The sequence below is a fragment of the Stegastes partitus genome, unplaced genomic scaffold (genome assembly GCF_000690725.1).
Source record: "Stegastes partitus isolate 25-593 unplaced genomic scaffold, Stegastes_partitus-1.0.2 Scaffold1514, whole genome shotgun sequence".
In the NCBI taxonomy this organism is placed as follows: Eukaryota; Metazoa; Chordata; class Actinopteri; family Pomacentridae; genus Stegastes; species Stegastes partitus.
In genome coordinates, this window is record NW_007579245.1 from 164,523 (window position 1) to 171,072 (window position 6,550).

Below are 6,550 nucleotides of genomic sequence, written 5' to 3' on the forward strand. Positions count from 1 at the left end.
TTACATGGTCGACTAAAGCTTATAGTCCAAAGGAGGAAGGAAATAAAAGTCGTCATGCTCAGACGGGTATCACTGGATCACCTCTAAACCTCGTCAGAGGCTTCTGGAGACGATAACGAATCGCGTTCATCTTGCTTTCGGCGATTCATCACGTGTATGAAAACAAAACCAACTGACTGCAGCAACAAGAGATTCATCAACAGTGGAAATGATCGGTGTTCGCGGTCGTATCTTAACAAGAACGACAAAAAACTGAGAATTTCGTAGTATAACGAGCGACGGTGAAACTTGATTTTACTCATTTTTGAATTAAAATCCTCTAAATTAAAAAAAAAAACAACAAAAAAACACTAAAACAAAACCGTTACTCAGCCAGAAACTGTAAGAAAAAATAGATTTTTAACTTTTGGATGCACCAAGAAGAACTTCTTTATTAGATTAATGTGACTTTATTTAGTTTATGCGTTTTTTTTAAGGTCCTGAAGGTTCCTTTTTGCTTTTTTTTAATTGGATTTTCAGGCGTGAAACATTAAATTTGTGACTGAAATAAAATATGTGACAAAAGAAATATAAATGTTTGTTAAAAATTGAAACGATGCGTCGAGGAAGCTGCTATGAAATGAGTTAAGTTGTCGTATTTGTAACATCCAGACGTGAATCCATCGTCGTCTTTGTCATTCCGTCTTTATCTTTGTCCTCCTGTAGCTGCTGTAAACGTCCCAGTAACTTCATCTCCTGTCAGCTGCAGGGAACTTTTGTTTGTGGAGCTTTTACTGAAAGTCAAGACTTTTCCGTTTGCAAAGTTTCGAACGGGCCTCTGAAAGTAGTCCAAGATGGCCGCCGCCTCCTTTCAAGTCGGATGCCTTCAACGGCGTCGCCCGCGGCAACCCTCCTCCTCGTCGCCTCTCCTCTGTTGTTCCATCTGTCGCCTGCCTCTCTTTTTTGTGGTTTCACCTCCAGAGGTTTCCAGGTACACCTCCCCTCACATCTCCAAAAGAAACCCCTTCAAGGCCTCCCGTTTGTTTTCAGCTCGTCTATTCACGGCGGGACAATGAGGCGAGGGCGGCGGGGGAGGGGGAGGGCGGCCGGGTGAAGAGACGCCGTCAAAGCCTCCGAGTGAAGCGACGCTGTCGGACGAGGAGGCCAAGAGTCTTCCACTTGTAGCGCCGCTACGACCCGAGGCACAGCGAACGCCTCTCCGGACAGACTCCGCCCACCAGAACAAGGAACAAACCTCAAACGCACCTCGAAATGAATAAAGTTCAGCAACGAGTCTGACGATCGATTAGTCAGAGAAGTTTTTAAAGAAGAAAAAGTCTGAAAAAAGTCTCGATCAGGACCTTAGAGACAGAAAAGAGACAATCTGCCTCCAGAACATTCGACATTTTCCACCAGTTCTGATCATAGCCACCAAATATTTCATCATTTTCAGGATTTTAATGATGCTTCTGGATGTTTTTGGTTCCACTAATCTGAAAGAAGATGTGATTCAAGCAAAAATATCTTAAAATTGGCACGTGCGAGAATAAAAACTAATTTTCTGTTTAATATTTCTTTGATTGTCACGGTCAGAAAATGTTAATGATTAAAAAAAACATAGATTCTGATGCATTATTTTATTTTATTTTTTGATTATTAGGGTTTTTATTTATTTAACTCAGGATCTAAAAGACAGAAATGTCAGCGTCAGACGATTTGCCTCCAGAACGTTCGACATTTTCCACTTTAACTAAATAAATCCTCTTAAATCACCACCAGCTAACAAATATTTAATCATTTTCTAATTCTGATGAGTTGCATTGACGCAAAGTTTCCGGTAACTGAATGAACTCGACGTTATTATAATTTTAATTTTAATTTTTGTGTTGATTTGAAACTGAAGTCAAGTTGAGATAACTTAATTAAATTAGCTTGATAACTTAGTTTTTCCTCTTTTACCTGAGCGTCAGACCGACAGTTGATTAAAAAATAGAGCTTTCAAGTTAAAACGTCATTTTTGATGAGTCGTGTTGACAAAATGTTGCCTCAACTTAACATGGTGTGTAAATTCAACTCAAATTTCTGCATCAGTTGATTTAAAGCAAGATTTAAGTTCAGAAAACTTAATTAAATTAGCTTGACAACTTAGTTTTTCCCTCCTTTACATAGACGGACAGTTTCAGACAGTTTAACAACACTGATTGCGATCGAGCGTTCAAGCTGCAAACACAACTTTAATGAGTTGTGTTGACAAAATGTTGCCTCAACTGAACATCGTGTGTAAGTTCAACTCAAACTTGTGGAGCCTCAAAACTTGTTTTACTTTGTCATATAATTTTACAACAGGACAATAAAAAATATTATTATTATTATTATTATTATTATATTTTTTTAAGCCAAAAAGACAAACTTTATGGACCAGTATAAATTGTATAAATCGTTTGATTTTCAGCTTTCGTTGAACCATATTTTCAGTCACTCCAACTCCGTCCTGCAGCACAGAACACATATTTTTTAACTTCTCTCTTTTCTTGGTTCTTCTGTTTCCATATTGCAGAGAAAACTGAGTCCACAGTGAAGAAAACTGACATTTAATCGACATACAGACGACGAAAACAAGCGACGGGTTAATTAATAATAAAAGCCTCCCGTGTGCAGATGATCAACACGTTTTCTTTGCTTATAAAAACATTTTAATAGAAGTTTATGGTAGATTTAGATGAAGATCTGTCGGCTTCTAGTCATGGTTCTGTTTCTATTGGCTGAAAAATGAGGCCACAGTGAGTAAAAATGCCCCGAAAGTTGAGAAGCTTTCCTTTAAAACAGAACGTTTACGGATATAAAACTGATCAGCGAGCAGCTCGTCCAGAGTACAGAAGCCTTAATGACTCAGTCCTCCAGCCGCTGGCTTCACTTCCCTTCAGTGTTTCCACATAAACAAGCTCCTGTCTGAACCTGTGAGGAAATTCCTTCGCTGGAATTCCCCTCGGCGACCGACGAGGACCCGGAAACGCAGCTCAGGGGCCAATTAAAGCCAAGACCTGCCCCCCTCCGCCCCTCCTCAGGGCAGCTAATCGCACAGATAGCATCTCCAAACATTAGCACTTCAGTGGCGCTGCTTCCTCTCCTCCCTCCTTCCCTCCCTCCGGCCGGCCGCCTCCCGGTCCCGGCCCGGGCTCTATTACTGGCCCGGCTTCTAAAAACGGCCCCAGACCGACAGGTGACACCGACGCCGGGCAGACGTTCCCACAAACCCGATTGGAACCGGCGGATTTTTCCTCCCCGACGAGCGGCTGCAGGTTGTGTTTGCAGCAAAACTCGGGATTACGGCGCGGTTTACCTTTACAATAAGATTTAGATATTTAGCACGGAGATTAGGCCCGTTCCAGGCGTTTAGCCGGCGCTGATCTGCGGCGTGTAAACACAGATTACTCTTCCGGCGTGAGGACAGACGAGCATTGTTCTTTTTTTCCGCCGCCTGTGTGGGAAGAAAGAAAAAGAAGAGCGAGAGAGAGAGAAAAGGTCTTTGGGATAATTTGGACCTCATTATGGGATACTTATGGATGAATTTCAAAGCATCAAGAGCAAAACCGCGACCTCGATCTGCGCTACCTCCGTTTGGAATTAATCTGCATCCCACCCCCACCACCACCACCACCACCACCACTCGTGATCACATTTGCAATTAGCTCGGCTGCAGCTCCGCCCGTAACACAACACGGGCGAATCAATCACCATGCAAATCCACCGTCCGGGGCCGCGGCTCTGCGAGCTGCCGCTAAGGCGAGCGGAGGGAACATATGCGCGAACATAAGGCGGCGAGGCGAGAACGGAGGCCTGCCAACGCCGAGGCAACCAGCCGGCCTGGAAATCACTGAGTTATGGAGAGCAGGAGGGGATCTGCTGACTTCCTGCAGCACTTGTGTTGCAGCGGGGATGGAGTCCGGGATGCGTTTTATTCATGAGCTCGAGCGCGAGGAGGTCGGGGTTGATGGAGGGCACGCAGATGTAATATGTGCATTTATATGTGCCGTAGATATTCAGATCTCATGTGTAATAATTCATTATCGTGTGCGTTGGTTGAGTTAGTCATACTGCATCGTCAGTATTGAGATCCCAACGAGCCAATTCATCTAAATTATTCACCGATTTTACATTCAAATCGTGTTTTTATCACATTTCAGTGAACAGCTTTTCCTTCCACGCTGCGCTACGTTCCTGCTAATGTGTAAAACCACCTCAAAATTAGACCTGAACTAATCTTCTAGAGGACGAATATCAATGTTGTTGACAGACGCAGAAATTTACAGATGTTCCGTAAACGCCTCACAGCTACGATAGAAGCTAGCTGGTTAGCTGTGAAAGTTTCCATCAGCAGCTGAGAGACAAAACGACCAAAAGGAGGCACAAAACGACCAAAACGAGGCATAAAACCACCAAAATAAGACATAAAATGACCAAAATGAGGCACAAAGCCACTAAAATGAGACCTAAATTGACCGAAATGAGGCACAAAAACTGCCAAAATAGACATAAAACGACCAAACTGAGGCACGAACACTGTAAGAAGTCCAATCACCTGGTCAGAAAACATTAAAAACACTCTTGAGGAGTTCCTAGAGTCCTACGTTACATCTGTTTAATGTTTTAAACCTTAATTTATTCAGGTTATTGTGACAGAACACAAATAAAACACTTTTTTTTTCATTAAAATGTATTTGCTGCTGCAAAAAGCACAACTTCTGGGAGAAATTCTTCATGAAAACTCTATTTTACCTTCATTCTTTGAGGTTTTAAATACAGTAAACTTGGTCATTTACTCCTTATTTCTTCTAAAAACAGGACAAATAAAGTCCAGAGCCGGTTCAGGAGGCGACCAGAGCCGAGCCGTGGGAGTCGAGGCTCCATCCCGGCAAAAACAAGACACGGATAATCAAATAAAAACACAGATTTCTGAGAATTTCTGTGAACAACGGGCTACAAATCCAGCTGGCGGGAATAACAGCTCGCGGCGGAAGCTTCCGGCCGCTCCTCGCTTTGGTATCGGACTTTGTGAAAAAGCTCTGACGGACGGCTGGAAGCAGATGTGAACCTGCCTCGTAAAACAAAGGAGGAAAAACAGCAGAGTTCAGGCCGTGGTCCGGGGTGGAGCGGCGACGTGGAGGTGCAGATGTCGGCCCGCGCCGCGCAGATGTTGATGCATATGGATCAGAAACCCGAGCTCGTAAAGAGAGCCGCTAAAGGCATCGAAACGGGTCGAAGCGGTCCTGCTGCTGCTGCTGCTAAGACGTGGACCGAGCAGAACACAGAGAGGAGGTGCAGGAAGCTGCGACCTGTTTCCGGACCTCGCGGCTTTTCCGAAAAACACACCGAGGGGCAGGTTTGTGTTCCAACGTTCCACGGACGACCTGCAGCGACATTTATTATCTCCAAAAACAAGATCCGTATCTCCCAAACAGGACCAGCCCAACATCAGGCCCGTCCTGTTGGTTCTGCTGTGACATGGAGCCAGAGCTGGAGCCACAGTGCGACCTTCAGAGATGAAACGCAGAAAAACACGGCGGCGGCGCTCTGGTTCAGGTGCAGGTTTCCGTCCCCTGCAGCGCTCCAGTTCCTCAAAATGAGGATTTAATTTGAGGCGAGGCTGCAAAAAAAAAAAAAAGTAATAAATAAAGTCAAAATGAAAGCAGCGGGGCAGGATCATGGGAATCGAGGCTCTTTTGCGAATGCAGCCAAACACACGTCGGCTTTGATTAGCGCCGTGTTCGGGGAACGTCGAGGCATCAGCGTTTCTGCGCTCGCCGCTCAGAAAGCTCTCCGGCTCTCAGCGAGCGGAGGCTAACGGCTCAGGAGGGGGAACGCCGCCACGCCTCGCGCATCTCAGAAGGCTAATTATAACAGTGCAGCGGCTGCAGAAACCAAACATGAAAGAAGAAGAGCCGAAGTGGACGCGGGCGGAGAACAACGCTGTCGAGGAACGCCGGCGAGGAGCTGCTGAAGCTTCTGTTAACTGGCTGCAGCCAAACATGCGTCGGTCGCATGTCGGCGCCGCCAGCGTCAGAGTTTGAGGAGTTCTGGAGCTCGTGACAAAACACAGAACCTCAGAGGTGCTTTTAAAGCTTCAGAGTGCAGCGTGTTGACTTATGTCAGGATAAATACACCAAAAAAAAAAGTTTTAGTGACAGTTTTTTACCTGTTTTGTCAGATTCCAGACAATAACCACAAAAATCACAGAAAAGTCAAACTATTTTCAATATATTTGTTGTTATTTAAGAGAAAAAAAAATTTTGTGATTCTTATTTGACAGATTTTATCATGTGAAATCACAGAAAATACCATTAGTTTACACACAGAAGATTAAAAAAAGAACAACTGGGGTTGAAGAATACGTCATAAAAAGAAATTTTGAAAAAAATCTGACAGCGAGGGCAAATATCTGTATAATAATAATATGTTTAGTGGATTTATATAAAGTAAAACTGTGTCATTTTCACACAATGCGAAATAACAAAATCTATTTTTAATTATTATTATTTTTATTTTTTTGTAATTTAACAAAACAGAAAAAAAA

At 43.7% G+C, this 6,550-nt stretch overlaps 1 protein-coding gene across 1 annotated transcript in view; it reads right to left on the reverse strand.

The window, feature by feature from the left end:
- The window catches only part of dag1 (dystroglycan 1), a 43,283-nt gene that overhangs the window by 35,845 nt on the left and 888 nt on the right, over positions 1-6,550 (reverse strand). The window lies entirely within an intron of this gene.